General features: G+C 36.8%; 1 non-coding gene and 1 pseudogene across 1 annotated transcript; both read right to left on the reverse strand.

The window, feature by feature from the left end:
- Nucleotides 1–446: 446 nt before the first annotated feature.
- LOC132297790 (small nucleolar RNA R71) lies at nucleotides 447–545 on the reverse strand (annotated as a pseudogene).
- A 9,199-nt stretch (nucleotides 546–9,744) lies between these two features.
- LOC132297800 (small nucleolar RNA R71) lies at nucleotides 9,745–9,851 on the reverse strand. The gene has a single exon (XR_009479413.1). It is a non-coding gene; the product is annotated as a small nucleolar RNA R71 (small nucleolar RNA).
- Between the last annotated feature and the right edge of the window lie 293 nt (nucleotides 9,852–10,144).

The raw sequence follows: 10,144 nt of genomic DNA on the forward strand, positions 1-10,144 counted from the left end.
CCATTCTTTATACCACCTCCACCTCTTAATGTTCAAGCCAACAATGGAGCTCATGTAGAACCACCGATTGTGAATTCTCCCATGGCTTTAAGAGACCATTATGTGCCTAATGAATACAATGCACTAACGTACATTTTTCTTCCTCAATTTAGAGCGCATCGTTATGAGATAAAGCCACAAACTATTCAAATGGTTCCTAATTATCATGGGCTACCTAATGAAGAGCCTTACAAGCATTTGGATGAATTTCTTGAAGTGTGTTCCACCATGAAATACATGGACATGCCAGAGAAAGTTTTGAGGTTAAAACTTTTTCCATTCACCCTAAAAGATAAGGCAAAATATTGGTTTAACAAATTGAGACCACTTTCCATAACTTCTTGTGCGAAAATGCAACAAGAATTTTTTAGAAACTACTATCCTGTGTCTAAGACCAATGCCATGAGAACTTCAATTCATGAACTTTCACAAGGGGATGGGGAAATGTTTCATGAGGCATGGGAATGGTTGAATGATTTGCTTAGCAAGTGTCCTCATCATGACATTCCTAAGTGGCAATTGGTTCAATATTTCTTTGAAAGTTTGTCGGATAACGGATAACCATAAAGGCATGGTTGATGCCTCAATGGGAGGTTCCTATTTAGACAAACATGAAGATGATGTGTGGTGTTTATATGAGAGCATGAGTGAAAACTCAATGCACAGGTTTTTGTCTTCTAAAATGGTAGAAATGTAGGTGAAAGGAAGAATGCAAGCTTATATCAAGTTGATAATTCTAATGACATAATTGCCAAGGTGAAATCATTATCTCAAAGGTTTGATCAATCATTAAGTGTCTTCCTCTCCTAATCATAATCATCATCATTCCAATGAATCTTGCATGACTTGTTCTAGTATTTTGCATTCTACTTCCAATTGTCCCCATGGACATGTGCATAATGAATACCATGAACAAGTGAATGCCACTTTTTTTAGTCAAGGGAATAATCCCTATGGGAACCATTACAATCCCGGGTGGAGGAACCATCCGAACTTCTCCTGCAAAAGCCAAGAAGAAGGCTCAAACCCTCCTCAAAGTGGTTTCCAAAACAAGTATGTTCCGCCCCTTATGCAAGGCCAAGGTTCCCAAGGTTATCGTTCATCTTACCTAGCACCAAATGGAAATCAATTCTCAAATGCTCATTTTTCTAATCAACCATCATATTCTCAAGGTAATTTAAGAAGTCCTGCATTTAAAGAGAAATTTTTATCGGCTTTGGGTAATTTGGAGGCAAATACTCAAATTTTTTATTCTCTCACAATCAATTGCAAAGCTAGAAACCCAAGTAGGGCAAATAGGTAGCACCTTGAATGCGAGAGAGAAAGAAAAAATGCCTTTAAATCCCCCACCAAAGCAACAATTTGTTGTGGAGACCACTTCCCATTCGAAAAGTCCCATACTTGAACATGTGAATACGGTGATCACCTGAGAAGTGGAAGAGTTATTGGCAATTAAGTTGGTAAGTCCAATAAAGAGAGTGAACCGGTGTAACCTGGTGTTGACACCGGTTTCGTTTCACATCTTATTGCTTCTTTATTAAGTGTAAAAGACCCCATTGTTGAAAATGTTTCAAAGAATGATTTTAAAAAATCTTTTGAGCCAAAGGCTCTATTTCCAGATGCTTTTAAACCATCCACATCTTTTGAAAAACAACAAAGCAAAGCTAATGAAATCATTGATGTGTTTAGGCAAGTAAAAATCAATCTTCCTCTCTTGGATGCAATGCGACGATACTTCGGGGTTACGTTGGAGACAACGAGGAGAACAACAAGTACTCTTGTGGTAACACCCAAATCTAAACCCGAGCTAAATCCCGAACTCAAAAATGGTCAAAACGGAAATCTAGTTGGATGAATTTAAAGGCCTCGTCAAGGCCTTCAACAAATCCTTCTTCGGCTAAGGAAGAATTAAAGAGGAAGGCAAGCAAAATAAGGAGAGAAGGAAGAGGGAGAAAGAAGATGGTGAGGGGTGGCCATGGGAGAGAGGGAAATCTGATGATTTCTCTCTCCTCCCCCCTATTTATACTATTTCTAAAAAGTGCCCTAAACGTGCCCCACGCGGCCCCGAAAAGTGAAATCTATCCAGACGTGCTCAAACGGAAAAGGTTCGTGAACAAAAAAAAAAACTGACATGAGAAAAAAGGAACAACAAAAGAAATGTCGTCGAAGATCAAGTTCCAAGTAAAAAGATATGCCCGAGTAAGTTTAGTGACAACTGAGGTCAAAAACCCTAAAACGGTAAAGAATGACCGAAAGGCATTTCAAAGAGTACGTGACTCGACGAAATGTAAAAATGAATTCCGTACAAGAATCCAAGCCCAAACGAGGCACTTAGCATTAACTTTTGTTAATTACACAAAGGCCCCTACACAAAAGGATAATTGCACGAATGACCCAAAATAAAAATATCTTTCAAAAGATACTTTCTTAAAAATCCCTAAAGTAAAATATCTTCAAAAGATATTTACAAAAAACATCCCAAGAAAAGAAATTTTTTTTGAAGAAACTGTGCATCTATACCCCTACGGAGGAAAGTAAACAACTAGCATGCTTTTTAAAAAAAAATACAGATACACATTTCATAGAAATAAATCAAAGAAAGCACACAAAGTCGAAAGTCAAATCCGAACACAAATAGTGAGGTTAAGCGAAAGGAAACGATAAACAAAAAAAAAAAAATGTTGTAAAAAGGTGAGAAGACGACACGGTCTTCACAAGACAAAACAAAACCTCTAAAAGGAAGAGCATTGGGAACTAATCCCGACACTCAAGATGAACCAAAGGGACAAAACCCGAACTCAAAAAAGAAACATTAACGAAAAAAGAAAATCCGCAAAAATGGGAGAAAGAAAAGGAGGAAAAAAAGACAGGGTCATTACATTATGCACCACAGATAAGAAACGGACAACAACTTCATCCACAGTTCTTGTTCATTTAGCACATGTCTTATATCTTTTCTTAAACATTGGTTATGGTGGCATTCTCAAATAAAAAGTCATTCCAGATGCTACCGAACAATTAGTTCATTTCCATTCTGGTGTTTGGACAAGTGCACAAAGTAACTATAGTACTATTTAAAAAGAAATTTTATCTATTGTTTTATGTATCAGTAAATTTCAGGATGATATTTTAAATAAAAAAAATTTTGTTCGTGTTGATTGTCAAAGTGCAAAGTATGTTTTGGAAAAGATGTTCAAAATATTGCTTCTAAACAAATTTTTGCCTGCTGACAGGCTATTTTAAGTATATTTGAATTTAATATAGAAAATATCAAAAGTAGTGACAATTCTATTCCAAATTTTCTCACCAGGGAATTCTTGCAGAAACCCAATGGCAAACAAACAACCTCCCAGACAGCCTCCCCCAGGAAAGCAACCAGTCAAGCCATTTGTTATATGTCCAAGTGCCCCTTGTGGCCTCCCAGTTAAACAAGAATAGTCATCCTCTACCCTTACCATGGTTAACAGGTTCCAACCCTTACCTCAGCGTCCAATTTCAAGTTAACCCTAGTTAATCCTCCACCAGATCCATTCCAAATACAAGCCTCGGCTAAACAAACTTACCATCCAATTCCAAAAAAGTTAGCCACAAACAGTAAGTTTCTGTGAAGGGCTTGAGCGGTGTGGCATGAGCGGATGAACGCTTGTATAGGATCTACATACTAGCTTAACAGAGGCTTCGAATAGGCTAAATTTCATTTGTAATATTCATTCTCTCTCCATCTTCTGATTGTAATACACCAGTAGTATGTTGTACACATCAGACTTCTATCAGTAATTTGAAAGTTAATTTCTATTGTAATTTTCATTTTCGTATTGTAATTTGATTTCAGTAATTTGATTCTTGTTTCAACTACTCCTAAGAGGCTAAGATTATAATCAATGAACCTAGCATCCCTAAGGGCTAATAGAACAGAGGCATTAATTCCTTTGGTGGTGAATGGGTTGACTGCTACTTGAACTAATCCTATATGGATGAAATTGTATCCTCTTTCTCTGTGTTTTTTGATTGCTTATATATATATATATATATATATAACTAAACTATCTCCTTCAATTGCTTTCTTTGCAACTTTTTACAACAAAACCTTTTGTTAAAGCATAAAGCAAGCGTTACAAAAGAGGCCAAAAGCTAATCGAAACTATATATACCTGCGATTGTTTACATATATATATATATATACCTGAGGGGTATAATGGTCATTTAAGTAATATGATATTTTGGAATAAATAGGATTAAAAAATTAAGGGCAAAGTTGTCTTTTCCCATGTTTTTAATGGAGACTTTAACAGAAAAATAGAAATGGACCTAACCAATAGTTATTTTTGAAAGATATTTGAAAGTAATATTTGGCCTAACTTGAGAGGGTGTTAGTGTGATGAACCTTAATTTTTTGACAAGTCAGATGTGACGACCTTGGATTTTTCAACCCAGTGTGTCCTGTGATGACCCGAACCGGGTCCAAGATGCGGAAGCAAAAGATAAAATAATGGCCTCGAGAGATGTACGTCATCCCCTAAGGTGCCAAGATGACTCCCCATGAAGCCACATAACTCAAATGAGCTAAGCAAATGAAGCAATAATGCCTAACTCGAAAAGAAATGAACCAAGAAAAACTGGAAAGGGAAAGTCCCAGGGAGGATTGGTCGACCGAAAGTGCCTCATCAGCCGGCCGAAGCCCCATCATCAGCCGGCTGAACCCCTATGGTCAGCCGACCGAAACGCCAAAAATCCCAAAAAGACTACTGGAATGGTCTCGAGGGCTTTGTCAGCCGGCTGATGGAGTTTCACCAGCCGACTGACACATCTGCTGCAGCTATGAAAAATTGCTGCAATGTGTGAAAATGGTGCTTGGGCCAATCCTAGGGTTCTACATGCGTCTTACATGATCTGAACAAGTTTCATCCTATGGACTCAAACAAGCATCCAAAACGAGTCTAAACGAAAAGGGACCTCAAATGATACCCCAATGCATGGTTTTTGCATAAAAACTTATAAAATTGCCCAAGAATAGTTCCAAAGTTGAAAATTAAGAGTTTTGTGAAATATGGACATGCACGCAAACGTAAAAAGACATTTGAGACGCGTCCCATTGGTTTACGGCGTCAAAACAACCCAAATGCAAAATATGATCTCTCTACGGCCGAAAATGCCTTAAAATGCTATAAGTGGAACTAAAATGTGAAACCTAGAACAAAATGGTGTTTGGCCCTTGGCCATACCTCATGCATGATCATAGAGACCCTATGAAAGAAAAAGAATTGAATTCCCACACCCAATGCAAAAGTTAAGAGACAATGACTTAGCATTTTCCAATATTTTCATAATAAACCTTGAAAACAAAAGTGCATGGTATACAAGATACATGTCTTTGGCCTCCGGCCTCATCTTATACATGTCAAATACATTAAAACGAGTGTACTTATGTACACTTTACATATACGAATCAAAGAATACGAATTTAGAAAAATAAGGCTACCAAATGGCATTTCATGCCAACTTTTACAAGAATTGAAACCTTCAATGCTACATATCATCCAAGCAATATAAGAATCTCGAATCTTGATTCCTGTACCTGAAAAATGTCCCCACTACGTGGGTGAGTAATATAAAGCTACTCATAGGAGATGAACATGCATCGACCTAGCATTTTACAATTATATCACTTTAAGGTGAAACATGTTTACGGGGCTCATGCCACCTAACGTCTATCTCAAAGTGAGACTCAGGGATCATCCTAAGCTACTCATGCAATTGAAATGAACGATGACATACAAGTATGCGTGCTCACAAGTACACTAAACCGTATTAAAACATGATACACGACATACAAGCATATATGTTCAAGTACTCTAAATCATGTTAAACAAGAAAAGCAATATCCAACATACATACACAAGTATTCGATATACATATAGAGTACTCATAAATTAAGTATAAAAACATGAGTATGATAAGCTAAACAATTACGTACAAGATAAGTATACATGGTACAAGTATACTAAGATAAACAAATACGCACAAGACAAGTATACATGGCACAAGTATACTAAAATGAAACATGGGGCAAGTATACTGGTTCAAGTATACTAAATAGGATTCAAATACTCAAAGTAAGCATCGATTCTCAAGCTACAAGTAATCCATGATTAGCAACTTGAAATTAAATACGAAATCAAATAGTGGAAAGACTAGGATCCTTGGCTGCAGACCAATCGAGTTATTCCTGGTTACTAGCCCATAAGGTACTGCCTAGTGCGCACGTGTATAAGTTATTCTGGGTAATTACGACCCACAAGGTACTACCTATTGTGCAATTCATATGATTTAGGAAACTCACGAATCCGTACTAGGGCCAGACCCTAGCCATCATATGAACATGATCATTACAAGCCTCCAAAACAATAAGTTCAAAACTTATGCAAAATCAATAAGTTAAACCAAACTTATACATTTCAAATAATGTCTAAGAATCAATTTACATGCACAAATAAGGTTGAATCTACCCAAACCATATCCTAGAATTCAAGTCCAGATAGCATATAACGTGTCAAGTTTTCATTCTGTAATTTGTATGATGAGCACTGAAAAGTGCGTATTTAAACCCCTTAAGCTTAGGCATTCTAGTACCTTTATCTATCTTACTTTACCGTTTTAGATTGATTTCGTATTATTTTCATTTTCAGGCACTTATCCCGAAAATAAGCTAACTCAGCCAAATAAGAGCTTAATTGAAGCAATTCTGAGATGAAACAAAGAAAGGAGCAAAGTGGAGAAAGAAAGAAGCAAAATGAAGCAAAGCAGCAAGTTCGATCGATCCAAGTCCAAGGTTCAATCGATCGAACATTAATCGATCTTAACACTTCAAGATAGATCTAAGCCTTGACCCAAAGCACTTAAGTCCAAAAGTTCGATCGATCCAACATCTTTCTTCGATCGATTGAACACCTTTGTCCTTATCCAAATGATTGATCCTATCCACAACTGTACCACCCACTAACCACTTTTGTCCTTTTCCTATAAATATTTCCTATAAATATCTTGGATTTGTCTTTTTCCAAAAAGCTCAGCCAGTTGGATCGATCAAGCCTAAGTTCGATCGATCTCACTTACTTTCGATCGATCGAACTTCCTCCAGTGCGAAAAAGTTAAAATTCCATCTCATTAAAAGTTGTGCTTTATCCAATCATTAGGGAATATTGTGTGTACGACCCCAGCTCATTTTGGGTGTCATTTTGACCTACCTATTTAAGGATAAGGATTGCTTTTTCAAAGGGAGCCAACATTATATTTTTCATATCATCTCTTGGAGAGGAAGTTTAGAGGAGGAGGAGGCTAGAAACACCATTGGAGATCTTCATCAACAAGGAGCAAACCTCTTCCATGGAGGTAGCCCTTGAAGGTTAGAGCATCATCACCATGAGTGGCTAGACATCCTCTTGGGGCTAGAGTTAGCCCCAAGCATGCTTTTTATATCTTAATCTTGTGTATTATTGAGGGATTAGTGTTATAATTAATGTTTTGACACTTGATATATATAGATCTTGTTTAATCAATGATTTGTGTGGTTTAATGCTTCCAATTGATCATTTCATTTTATTCATATGTCTACGTATGCTAGAATTGATGTTCATGTTCTTGTCTCTAGATTTTGTGTTGTTGATGCATGTCTATTTGTATTGATGCCATGGATTTAGAGATTGTCAAAACATTGTGCTTAAAAGAATGCTTTTGTGATTCTCTTGATGGTTCATGCTTATCTCTTGATGGATTGTGCTTCTCCCCTAGTTTATTTTCATGCAAGTAATGTAATTGTAGTGTAGTGTTAAATGGGAGGACAATCTATACTTGTTGTTTGATGATCCAAGCTTTTGAATGCAATTAGCATATATCTCTAATCTTGTGTTGTATTTGAATTGTGAGCCTAATGAAAGGATTAATGACTTGTTTTGATTTATTGTGCCTTTCACATGTTGTTTAGACAATATATGCTTCATTGCTTAGATATATTGTGCCTTTCACATGATGTTTAGACAATACATGCTTAACTAGTCATCTTTGCTTGTTGAATCAACCAAATACACACACACCAATATTGCAACATCCTAATTGCCCTCATTAATCACTTGTCAATAATATAGAAATGCATTGCTTGGTGGTGATCTCTAAACCTCAAGACTCTTTTCTCTCTTACTTACTCTTAATTTCACTCTTTTGCTATTACTTAGTTTAATCTAGTTGCTCTTTAATCAACCTACCAACCAATTGTTTGATCACTCGACCTACTAACCCTAATAGTGATTCCACAATCAACTTTGACATTGCTCAATCCCCATAATCCCTTGGGACAATCCCTACTCACTCTTGCTACGTTAGAAGTAGTGTTGGTAGTGTTTTTTTTTATAAATTTAAACTTGACCCAAAAAGGCTTTCCTTGAACCGCTCATTCACTACATCAATTTTGGCGTGTAGGAACGGCTTATCGACCTTCGTCAAATTTTGGCGCCATTGCCGGGAATTTGTTGATTAGATTTGGTAATGTCGGATTTGTGGAATTGATTAGGATTAGTACTCTTTTGATCGTGTCTTTATTTTATTTTTATTTTTCTTTTTGGTTACTTATTGTGTTGTTTTTACTTAACTAGGTGCATTGTTGGAGAGGAAGCAAGCAAAGGAGCCATTGAGCATTCAATTCAAGCAAGCAAAGAAAGGAAAAATGCTAAAAGCTTAAAAAAAAATTAAAAAATTTTGCTAAGCTAAGTTTTAAAATTTGGAGTTGAAGTGTTAAAGGACTTTTGTGAGACTTTCTTTACTCAATTCCTTAGTTAAATTTTCAGCCCACGTGGAGGCTATTTTGTTCTTTGCATCATCTTTGTTAAAGCATAAGAATATGGGTTAAGTGTTTGTGGAGGGAGTTTCATTGCATTGCTGTGAAGGCATAGTGTTTGTCATTCTTTGTGTTTGTTGTGTTTTGTATTGTGGATGTATAGGCGTCGTTCATTGAGACCAACTCTTGCCCCTCTTGATTTGCATCTTGAATCTATCGTTAGAAATCCTAGGGGAAGAAGAAGTTCAAATAGAGCCAATCTTTCAATGGATGACCATAATGATGACCATATTGAGGACATTGGTCACATAGACCAACAAGGTATCCTTCATCCTAATGTGCACAATGAAAATATGCAAGTACCATTAGGCATGCAAAGGCCATTCATCCAACCACCACCACAACAAGGCCAAGTTCCGTATGGAATGGCAAGGCCAATGTATGCTCCACAACCTCCCGTCATTAATCAAGGAATTCATAACCAAGGTGTTCATGTTGCACCTCAAGTAACTAATCCACCTCTTGCTTTGAGAGATCACTATATGCCTAACGAATACAATGCACCCACATGCATTCAATTGCCACCATTTAGAGCACATCATTATGAAATTAAAGCACAAACTATTCAAATGCTTCCTAACTTTCATGGACTTCCTAGTGAAGGACCTTACAAGCATTTGGCTGAGTTTCTTGAAGTATGTTCCACCGTAAAAAATACGGACATGCCGGAAGAGATCTTAAGACTCAAACTTTTTCCATCCACCTTAAAGGATAAAGCAAAATATTGGTTTAACAATCTTAGGCCTTTTTCAATCACTTCTTGGGCGGAAATGCAATAAGAGTTTTTAAAGAAGTACTATCCAGTTTCTAAGACCAATGCCATGAGAACCTTAATTCGAGAATTTTCACATAGGGATGGAGAAACATTTCATGAGGCATGGGAACGCTTCAATGAATTGCTTAGGAAGTGTCCACATCATGACATGCCCAAATGGCAATTAGTTCAATATTTCTTTGAGAGCTTATCGGACAACTATAAGGGTATGGTTGATGCTTCCATGGGTGGCTCTTACATTGATAGGCATGAGGATGACGTGTGGCGTCTCTATGAAAGTATGAGTGAAAATTCTTTGCATAGAACACTATCATCCAAGAATGGTAGAAATTCACAAGGTAGGAAGAGTGTAGGCTTACATCAAGTCGAACATTCAAATGAAATAGCCGCCGAAATGAAGTCTTTGTCTCAAAGGTTTGATCAATTGTTTATTAACCAAAACT

This window comes from Cornus florida, unplaced genomic scaffold (genome assembly GCF_030987335.1).
Source record: "Cornus florida cultivar Cherokee Brave unplaced genomic scaffold, ASM3098733v1 CherokeeBrave_3.0.0_Hap2_Chr02, whole genome shotgun sequence".
Taxonomy (NCBI): domain Eukaryota; kingdom Viridiplantae; phylum Streptophyta; class Magnoliopsida; order Cornales; family Cornaceae; genus Cornus; species Cornus florida.